Source organism: Camellia sinensis, chromosome 14 (assembly GCF_055761805.1).
Source record: "Camellia sinensis isolate YWXY chromosome 14, ASM5576180v1, whole genome shotgun sequence".
Taxonomy (NCBI): domain Eukaryota; kingdom Viridiplantae; phylum Streptophyta; class Magnoliopsida; order Ericales; family Theaceae; genus Camellia; species Camellia sinensis.
In genome coordinates, this window is record NC_138974.1 from 102,033,284 (window position 1) to 102,045,653 (window position 12,370).

A 12,370-nucleotide genomic window follows, 5' to 3' on the forward strand; every position below is an offset into this window, starting at 1 on the left:
CAAATGCATTACAACCTAAGCATGCAACGACATGTGATGGATTAAGTACACAACGAGACACAATTGAACTAGCATACTACAACATGTAGTTCACTAAACATGCAACAAGTATGTGACAACATACTAGGCAAGCATGCAACAACATGCGGGGATGGTCTTAAACTAATATGGGCAGCTCTCAAATAAGCCCAAATTAGTGGCCAAAATGCTAAGAACATGAAGGCAAATTTACACACAAACATGCATGCATACATGGTCCAATACTTAAGCATAAAGAAGCAACTTCAAGTACACTTAAAAGGGATGAACATGGACATATGGCAAGCATTCATAAACTCTGAAATCATGTTAAGGATGGTGTGAAACCAACCAAACCATGCAAATAAGGCATGCAACAAGGTTTAAAACTCAAGGCTAGCCAAGGGGCTCAAGCCATGACCATGTCAACCAAGCCTCAAAGGGCCAAAAGGACTCAAAACAGTCCCAAGGTGGACGAAAATAAGGCCAAAGACACACTTAGATGGCATCTAAATGGTCTAAGCATGGAAGCATACACAAAGGTCCAAACATGGAGCATAAAACACAAACTATCCAAAGCACAGAATAGGTGATAAATGCAAGTATTTGAGCATGCTATATGGATTGAAATATCATTATAAGTGATGCCAAACCATTGAAATGATGCAAGTAGAGCATGCTAGAGAATCCAAAACTCAAAGCCTACAAGCTAGATTGCATGGTAGCTATACAAAGCAAGTCATGGATGACCCAAACAACCAAAATTAGACCTCAAGCACACCAAAACATGCATAAAAGCTTCACAAAGCTAAGCCAAAATCATGCTAAGAACACATGTTACAACATGATGCATGTTAAGGCCAAAACATGGGATTACAAGACAAGTGTATGGAGCATACAAGGCATGTCTAAACCAACTTAAAACAATGCTATATCATGGCAAAATAAAGCCTAATATGCATTGAAATGGAGCTAAAGCAAGCTAGGCACACATGCTACAACACAAGCCACTTATGCAAGCATCAAAGACAACAAGGAGAGGGGACAACCCTCTCCTATTTAGAACCTCAAAACCACATCTCCACCACTGAAATCTAGAGCTCATGCAAAGACCAAAGCAAGGGCCAAAATGGATGGCCTAAAACAAGGCCTAACAAGGCCTTAGAGGGGGGAAACAACCCCAAACCTCAAAGAGACCTTAAACAAAGATCAAAAGCAGGTAAAAACAGAACTTTTCTTAGTATACAGCTAAGCTTAAAAACGGATGCAAGATAGGTTAAAAGCCTATGCAAAAACGGGGAATAAGGGGAATAATTCTCACCCTTGTAGACCTTCTTCAAGAAGACCACTCCAGCACCTTCCTTGGGTCAAGACCAGCTCAAAAACTTCAAGAACAACCCTTTGGCACCCCAGCAACCAAGGTATGGTGTAATACTATGTGTCTTAGTCCAAAACTAAGAACAAAACACCTTTTTGGTCACAAATACACACACAAATATATAGAGGACGAGATATAGAGAGAGAGAGAGATATATGACCTCTAACCCTAAATTCCAGAACCTCTGAGAAGGGAGGAGGGCCTCCCCTCTTATAGAAATCCAATTTCTAAGGCTTCCAAGAGAAACTAAACAAGAGGCCAATCCCTCCATACATGTCACACCCCAAAACCGCCCCTAAAAGTTTTGTTCATGACTATATCAGAAACGGACATAAAATCGATATATGTAACGTATGGGGCCTGAACGGAAGTACTTGATAACAAAAATCTATACCATTGAGCTACCACTATTATGCCAGGATCACACATCACGTTAGGTAAATAATACACAGAAAATGTACACACATATACCTCGACTCAGCCCCACAATTGGGCGTATAACAAAAATATTAATGAAAGACAACCAAAGCATAATCCAAAAAGAACTAACAACGCTTTACAAAATGTACGGGCTTCAGCTAAGTGCCTGGACACACCGAGGTTGACAAGAGAGAGATGAGCCTTAAGGGTTAGGACTGGTCACTTGGTTGATTGCCTACAAGAACAGACAAAATACGGGATGAGTGAAACTCAGTGAATAATAGTACATAAATAATGTAATGTTTAACTTGAGTAATAAAGCATATAACTGCAGAGGCATATGATTAATTAGATTCTGTAGTTACTTCCAGAACAGCCATGGGTCCAGTTTTCTTAACGAAATGGCTTAAAGCCCACTAATGTACAGAACGACCATAGGCCTAATAGATACAGGACGGCCTACCGGCCCAGAACTAACAGAACGGCCTATCGGCCCAGAAATAACTGAACGGCCTAGCAGCCCAGAAATAACAGAATAGCCTAGCGGCCTAGAAACAACATGTGTATGGACTCAAGAGGTAGCTCCCACCAAAGTGTAGCACTTAGTTCCGTACAACACTTTGTTTCATACCAGAAATCATCAGAACAGATTAACTTCAGCATCATACAAAAATTACATACATTCTTCCCATTATACACATGAATTACCATCTGTAATATAGGTTTAACAGAACGTTACTGATAATTGTTAGCAAAAGGTAACACATTCCAGAGATACGGAGATACCATAGGTCCCATAAATAATGTACATACATTCCATTTATTTGTTGTGAATCAATATAGCTAGCTTGCAGATAATAGAGTATCCATAACATTTAGTAACAGAAGATGCATGTATCATGACAGTATGGTCCATAGAGACAGAATAATTCATATCAGAACGTGGGTCACATAACGGTGGTAGACCTTTGTGTTCATATTATAGGTCCTGAATAACCTTAGATTCATGTATAATACAACTGAATAATCTTCGATTCACACAAGTACCATCCTTTCTGGATGAACATAAGTTCCATTTATTTCTTAAGAACGACGTAGTTTGCTTATCGATAACAAAGCATTAATGTTCGTTAGTGTCAGTGCAGAAAGGTTCCAAAGTCATACCGATGTATGCAAATCTTCCAGCATTTATACAAGTTCACACTGATTCTCAACCGATATAAATGTTAATGTAATCATTTACACAGAACAGAGCGTTAGTAACCATAGTCATTAACGGTAAGTAAAATGTACATTTGCCGTACTATTACTCACAGTGCGTGGATGGGGCGATAATCCCTCCCGGTAGGTGCCCTACATGTGCATGCCATCCAAGAATTAGTTCGTTTCATTTTTAAACTATTTCCTGACTCGTTTTACTTCGAATAAGTTTACAAACATCAAAAAGCATCAAATACTAATTTCAAACATATCAGAGGGTCAAGCACGTAAAACAGAGCATACGAGGTTTCCCAACATGGGCCGCACGTGCGGCTATCCCCACCGCACGTGCGGACATGTAACGCACGTGCGGTCCCTCCTCACCGCACGAGCGGCCATAGGCAGAATGCAAAATCTCATTTTTTCCTCTTGCCCGCACGTGCGGCCATGACCTCCGCACGTGCGGCCGAGCCCCTGTTTTGGCAATCCGAAACTCACACAAAACCCAACTTAGAGAATACATAGCAAGGCTCAAAATAGATCAATTTAACACAAGATTAAAGCTCAAAATCACATGAAAAATGAATCATAAATCAACTTAGGTTCTTAATCACTTTGAATTCATGAATCAATCACAACCCAATTCCATGGAATTTCTAACTTTCTTACACACACACACACACACACATATGTAACCATATAATCCAACCACATAGATGAGTATCTACATGAGATTAACAAGGAAGCAAGGTGTAATTTCTCCATAACTCAAATTAATTTCCAAAACAACTACATGATAAGCATAATTTCCCAATTAGACAATCATCTCCTACAAAACTTCAACATAACCTCTAGCAATCCCAATTAGAAGAGCAAACTCACTCAAACCCAAGAAAGAGCTTAATTTAAGATGGTGTTTACATACCTTGATTCAATTCCCTACCAAGCCTCTCAATTTCCTCAATCTTCTTCTCTTCCCTTCAACCCTCTTCTTCTCTAATTTTTCTCTCCAGGAGATATTTTTGAGTGATGGTTTTCCCAAGTTAATGTATAAAAAGCATTGGCACTTATATATAAAAAGTGAATAAGACGAAATTTAATCAGTTTAATCATTCCAAATTGAAATTTCACAGAAAATCATATTATGACTTAAAAATTATGCCGATCCCAAATATAAAATCAATTTCAGATAATTAAGTCTCTAAGGCTTCCAATTTCTGATTCAAACATTATAATTGTGACAGATTTTTCTCTTATTAAACAGATATGCATCCATAACCATAGGATTCACTGAATTAAATTCAATTTCACATAAAATTTCACCGTAAGCATTTAAATTCTCAGAATAAGGGATTGAAAATATTCCAGAAACAGATACGAGGGTCGGGTTATTACAATACACGTGTATGGAGGGGGTGTAAAGTGGATGCCAGCTATGACAGCTGGCATAAAAATATCTACAAAAGCAGATGAACAAGGGTCGGCTGGAAAATTTGGCCGATTGACCAACAAAAATGGCTGGCCAACCAAAAGAAATGCCGACCGACCAAAATATTTGGCCGGTAGCAAGAAAACTAGGCCGGTGGCCTCAAGCCAAGGCCGGTGAGGTGTGGGGATGACCAACAAGCCATTCCCTGCCCTCAGAAGCAAAACCACAAGTGTTTGGTCCATGACCAAGTACAAAACAGCCAAGTTGAGAGATCTTGAGGCAAGGCGCGTAGCCGAGACCTCTGAGAACTCAAAACGAACACGGACATGGATGATCACCGAGTGTTCAAAAGGTGACGTCCAAGTCTTGAGGACGGTCAAAAATGGGGTGTCTACAGTTGCCCCTCTTGGACAGAACTCGAAATTCATAATAATGACGGGAGTGAATGTCAAAGCCTAAAGACGACCCATTTTTGACAAGGCCGAAGACTTAGACAAGCATACAAGCTACAGATAAAGATATGCGCCCGAAGGCAGGGGCAAAATGCAAGAACAATGCCCAAAGCTGAGCATAACTTAAGCAAATACATACAATAAATGCAACAGTTTTAAGCAAGCCAAAAACCAAACTACATTACCATGTAGAAAGGATGTAAGAGAATTATGCAATTCTTGCTACGTTTGACGCGGAGACTACAATACCTGTCCGGTTCGTCTGGTCGCGTCAGCTTCAAATGAACCGTACATACAATATTGTGCCTGAAAGAGGAAGAAACTTAACAGGTACAATATCGTTAGCAACATAGATAGTAATGCAAGTGAAAAGTTCGTGACAACGCAAGCAAAGTGTGGATGCATGACAATGCAACCTAAGTGTGACGCATAACAATGCGGGTTGGATGCAAGATGATATGCAATATTACAAAACAATGTAATGATATATAATGTATTGAAACAATGCAAATGATATGCAATGCATTTGAGATGATCAAACCACAAGCAGTATAAAACCATACAAATATCATGAAGGGATGGAAATGCAAAAATCAAACTACATCTGACATAGAAATGGTGCCGACACCCTCAACACTAGGCTCGCACACATAATCTCATAACTATGCGTTTCGTAGATAAAACAAGTAATTGGGTGGCATGATATAAGTGAGGAATGACCCACTAAGGAAAGATCGTGATCCTAAATGCTGGATGCAACACACTACACTACAATGCAATGAATGTAATGGATAAGGCGCGCGGCCAAACCGTACTTTGCCTAGGAAAGGCATGGACACAAACAAACCACGTTTAACACGGAAACGGTGCCGTCACCCTCAACACTAGGTGCGTACCCATAATATCATAACCGTGCTTCAACGTGAAAAGTATGGGCACATACTAGACCAACCTCAACATGGAAAGGCGCAAGTGATAGATGGAGGTGATGCAATAAATGCATGCAATATGTGCTATGTATAATGCAATATACATACTAGCTAAAATGCAATGGATGCAGTGGATAAGGCGCGCGGCCAAACCAAATTTTGCCTAGGAAAGGCATGGACACAAACAAACCACGTTTAACACGGAAACGGTGCCGTCACCCTCAACACTAGGTGCGTACACATAATATCATAACCATGTTTCAACGCGAAAAGTATGGGCACATACCAGACCAAGCTCAACATGGAAAGGCGCAAGTCATAGATGGATAATGCCGTAAATGCATGCAAACTACAATGCAATGTACAATGCAAGTGGAGGCGAAACATGCATGTCGACGCAAGTGAAGAATGCATGACAAAGTAGGTGGAAGTAAAACATGCGTGTCAACGCAAGTGAAGAGTGCATGACAATGCAAGTGAAAGCGAAACATGCGTGTTGACGTAAGTGAAGAATGCATGACAATGCAGGTGGAAGCGAAACATGCTTGTCGACGCAAGTGAAGAATGCACGACAATGCAGGTGGAAGTGCACTACACTGCAATATATATTCTATATGCAATGAATCCATGTAATGTATGCTATGTACAATGTAATATACATACTAGATGATGTAGTAGTTAGGAAGCGAAGATACCTTACAGGGGCAATTGGCAATGACCTACCTCATGCTGCTGGGGATCTTTTGCTTCTTCTTGGTTGAACCACAGGTACTACTTTTCTCCCTGGCTATGGTCGCAGCTTTCCCTATTCTCCAACAGGGTGACAGACTAGGTTGATTCGGTATCCAGAATTGAGGTGCATATACATGCTATCTCAATCTATAGGGCTGCCATATAGATTTCAAGCCGAGGATATACCCCTGGGTATTTAAACCAGACTTTGGTCTCAGAAATCCCGAACCTTTGCGTTCTAGGCGTAAGCCATTCGAACTCTAGTTTCCACCGTCTCAGTTGGTCCCCTAGGAACTCATCGCAAACATAGGCAGGTGGCTATACCAGACCACTGGGAGTCGTTCGAGCGCGACAAACACCAAAGGAATTGCACCTTTAGAGGATTTAAGGTCTCCTAGACTGGAGAATGCACAAGACAGTGCGAATGAAGATGCATGATTTAAGGTCTCTTAGACCAGAGGATTTAAGGTCTCCCTGACCAGAGAATGCACAAGACAGTGTGAATAATGCAATGCACTAACAAGTGCAGGTAAGGGGCGCAAGATAGCACGATAAAATGCAATGCACAAAACAGTGCGATGCGCAAAAGAGCATGATTGAAATGCAATGCACAAAATAGTGAGATTGAGGTGCGCAAGATAGCGCGATGCGCAAAATAGCGCGAAATGAAATGCATGCAAAATACATTGAGATACACAAAATAGTGCAATGGAGGTGCACAAGAGAGTGCGAGTGATAAATTTCACAAAATAGCGCGATGCGCTAGACAGTGCGATGCGTTAGACAACGCGAGTGCACAAGACAGTGCGAATGCACAAGATAGTGCGATGTGCTACACAGTGCGATGCGTTTAGACAACGCGAGTGCACAAGACAGTGCGAATGCACAAGATAGTGCGATGCGCTAGACAGGGCGATGCATTTAGACAACGCGTGTAACGACCCCAAAATGCTTATAGGAAGCCATCCTTATTTAAGTAGGGGTTAATGTGTTTTAATTTAATTATATCTATTGGAATTGAAGAACTATCTATTGACTTATGACTTTAAAACTGAAATTACCGAACTTTACGGGTTCAGAAATCAAAATTGAGTACTTGGGTATGTTATTTGGAATTTCAAGAACTATTTGGGAAAACTAATTGGAATTCTAAATTGTCTGATCCGTTAATGCACGTTTGGGTGATTAATTTTGAGCTGCAAAATTGAAGACTGTAGACGCTTCAGAAACCGGAACAGAGGACATATTATTGATCGGCATGATTTTTAGAGTCATCTGGAAAGTTTAGTTGAAATTTAATTTTGTGCGATTCGTAAGGGCGTGTTTGGGCCCTCCTTATTTGTGATAAACCTTCTATAATTATATATTTGGGTGTGTATGAGTTATTTGAGGGGTGAACTCATCTTTTGAAGTAAAAAAAAGCAAAATATCTAAGGAGGGGAAGAGGAAACCGTGAGAGAGAGAGAGAGAGAGAGGGAGAGAGAGAGAAGAGGCAAAGCTTCTCCCTAAGGAAACTCAACATCCATGGAAGCTTGAAGTTAACATCCATAGAAGCTTGAAGATGATTCAAGAAGATAGAAGATAGAGGAAGAAGATCAACCAAAAACTTGGGAAAATTGAAGAGATTAAGGGAAGAACAAAGATTTGGGTAAGGTCGAGACGAGAACATCATCCCATTACTACCGGAAGCCGATCACTGTGAGTAATAGTACGCCATATGTACATTTTACTTACTGTTAATGACTATTATTACTAACGCTCTGTTCCTCGTAAGTGATTACATTAGCATTATGTCAGTTGGAAATCAGTGTGGACGTTGAAAGAGTTGCACACATCGGTATGACTTTGGAATCATTCTATTCTGTCTATAACGCATATTAACCCTCTGTCATCTATAAGCAAACTATATCGTTTCTTAATGAATAAATAGAACTTATGTTCATCTTTGAATGATGAAATCTGTGTGAATTTAAGATCATTCTGGTTTGCCACTAATGAATCTAAGATTAACCTGTTGTGTTATACATGGACCCAAGGTCGTTCAGAACCTATGATATGAACACAAAAGTCTACCATTGTTATGTGACCCATGTTATGATATGAATTATGCTATCTCTATTGACCATACTGTAATGATACATGCGTCTTCCGTTAATAATTATTAATGATACTCTATTATCTACAAGTTAGCGGTATTGATTCATAACGAATAATGGAATGCGTGTATATTATGGAACTATAGTATCTATTTGTTAATAATCATTATTAACACTCTGTTGAATGCAAATTAGTCTGTGCGTCTCCGTATAACTCTGAGACTAATAATTCATGTGTCTTCTGTCAATGAATATTGTTACTGTTCTGTTATTTCTGGGCTGATAGTCGTTCTGATATTTCTGGGCCGATAGCCGTTCTGATATTTCTGGGCCGATGGCTGTTCTGTTATTTCTGGGCCAAGGGCCGTTCTGTATCTGCTAGGCCTATGGCCGTTCTGTAAGATCTGTGGGCTTAAAGTTGTTCTGTATTATATATGGGCCCGAGGCCATTCTGTATTATAGGTCGTATTGAAACATAGTTATGGATAAGACCTATACATGGTTGGTATTTGTCTATTTATTTTATCCAAGGTTTTCTTTATTCAATTACCTTCTTATGTGGCTATTATTCACTGAGCCTTGCTCATTCTGTTTTATGTATATTTCTGTAGGTGAGCCATCGGGGATTGACACTAGAGTTGTACTGAGGTTCGCTTGTTTGCCAAGTCACCTGGGGTATGTCTCCACGTGGAGGCCTTAGTTTATTGTTGGGAGTAATATAAATGAATAAGTCTTATGAAGTGTGTGTGAGATCTATAGAAATTCTGTGAGGATATGTGTATATTTGGAAATGTATTTAAATGTTTAAATCCAATTAAACCATCATGTATGCACAAGCTCAACGGATGATGTCTTTTATTGATAATGCTTCCGCTTAAGGCCCCGTATGTGACTAAATATTATTCTAAAATTCTGTTTGAGGCCTATGTACAGGCCGGTCATGGTCCAAACTTTTAGGGGCGGGTTTGGGTCGTGGCAGGTGGTATCAGAGCACGAGTTAAGATCTCACACATGTGTCCATTGAGCCTTAGAGTGTCTAGAATGCATTTAAGTTGCATGTAACTAGTAATGACATGCTATGATATGCATTTTGAAAGATGTTTGTGAGCTTCTGCAGTAAGTTAAGTATTGAGTTTTAGAATTAGACTTATTGTGGACTTTAAGTAATAGAAGGAAATCCATGTGTTATTTCATAGACTGAGTTTTGTGACTAAAGAGGATTTGATCATTGTTATGAAATGAGAATGAGTTTGTGCTATGAGTATGACATTGAGGCTAAAGCGATGAAAGATGTGGAGTATTGATGTTCTTACGACGTTAAAATTGGTCAGTATAAGCATGTTTGTGGAAACGTGATGTGAATAATGTCTAAATGTAGTTTCGATATGGATTACGTATGAAAGTAACCATGAGAAATTTGGGGAAACTGAAGTTGTGGTTGATTATAGCAATTGAGGAATGTGATGATCAACAATGAGTATGGAAGCTTGAAAGTCTTATGAAATTTTAACGATAAGAAAAGATTAAGATGTATTTGGTTCATAGCGCAAGTCTTGAGCCCAAAAGGTCATTCTCTACATGATGAAATGATGGGAGATTTAAAGCTTTGCTTGAAGCCATAGAAAGGATATTTGGGAAAGAGACATTAGAATTATGGTAGTTGACGAATCATGGAATTATTATGATTGAGACATTTGATGATTGATAACAAGCATGGAACTAGTAATCGAGAGTTAGGGCATTGAAATTGCTACCTAGAATGATAATAACTACAAGTATCACGGTATGTGACCACATAATATTCGGTGGAATTTTATGAAAGTTTAGTAATACAAGGAAATTGAAATTGTGGCTAGGACGTTGGTGGTGTTGAGTATGTTAATTTGTAGAGATAAAGTGTATGTTGAGGGAATTGAGGTATGTATACTGGTGAAGGGAATTGTGTTTCTTTTGTGGATTGTCATTTGTCTGAAAGACATAATGTTGTTCTGATGTGTTTTATTCTGAACCTAACGTATTGTTATCATAAACCCACCATTATGGATAAGGATGAAATATTTGTATGAGAATTAATTTAAGGCTGGTTACTTTATTGTGATATGGAAATGAGTGCTTATTAGAAAGAAACTTATGTGATCTGTGTTATTCAGAGAGATCATACCCTCAATTAAATTCAGTTCTTCTGACATAGATAAATAATGTCTGTTCTCGCGTGAATTGACTATGGACCTAAGTGAGTAATGTCTTTGTAAAAGACACTTTTGTGCAAATGATTTTGAAAATGGCTATGCCAGACGTTGTGTAATGAAATCTATATTTTGGTTACGAAATGTTCTATATGATGAGTATTTTCTAAAAGGATAAAAAAAAATGCTATGAACTTCCGACATGTTTATGATATGATAAGCTTTCTGGATAATTTTCCCAAGATGACTAGATATGCTACGAAACTTCGAATGTTCAAGATATGACAAGTTTTCTGAAAGAGATATTTTGCTATGTATGAATAAGTTCTTTATTTCATAATTTATTGTGGCATGCTTGATGAAGGCTCTATGTTGAGCTTCAAGTTATTCTGTCTTATCTGTTATAAGTTCAATCGGAGATTATTCTGTCAAAGTTTAAATAAGTTTAATGCTATTGGGAATTATTCCATCATCTGATATCTTTGAAATGTTTAATAAGTTTCTGAGTAATATCTCTGAATAACGTATTGTGTGTAATTATGAAGGGTTTGAAGACCTTTATGTATTACATATTTTTTTTTGGAAAATGTTTTTGTCCGTGATAGGAACATTTTACTAAATATGGAACAAGAATATAATAGCTTTATGGTAAATGTATTATGTGCTTGATGTCATGATGTTGACTTTAAGATCTTCCAAGTAAGCATGGATTTTAAATGATTATACCCTACTGTAATTTGGGAATTGTGACCATTAAAGTTTGATCCGTATTTGATGTTACTAATAAATTACTTTGAACCTGTAATTCCTTGATATGAGATTTGAGTTGTTATTTGGAATCTGTTAGAAATTTGATTTGAATTGATAAGTCTAATTCTGATAGTGAGCAAAGAGCCACGAAGTGTTTGATATAGAACTTATTTATTTATTCTGGGCTTAATTGTTGTAGTATGCTTGTGTCATCGAGAACCCGATTGAGTAGTGAATGGCTAGATGATTGAGAAATGTTATATGTCCAGGACGGGACTAGACTTGTGACAAGGTGAATCAAGTTTGGAGGACCAAACTTCTTAAGGTAGGGAGAATGTAACGACCCCAAAATGCGTATAGGAAGTCATCCTTATTTAATTAGGGGTTAATGTGTTTTAATTTAATTATATCTATTGGAATTGAAGAACTATCTGTTGAGTTATGACTTTAAAACTGAAATTACCGAACTTTACGGGTTCAGAAATCAAAATTGAGTACTTGGGTATGTTATTGGGAATTTTAAGAACTATTTGGGAAAACTAATTGGAATTCTAAATTGTCTGATCCGTTAATGCACGTTTGGGTGATTAATTCTGCAAAATTAAAGGCTGTAGAGGCTTCAAAAACCGGAACAGAGGACATATTATTGATCGGCATGAATTTTAGAGTCATCTGGAAAGTTTAGTTGAAATTTAATTTTGTGCAATTCGTAAGGGCATGTTTGGGCCCTCCTTATTTGTGATAAAGCTTCTATAATTATATATTTGGGTGTGTATGAGT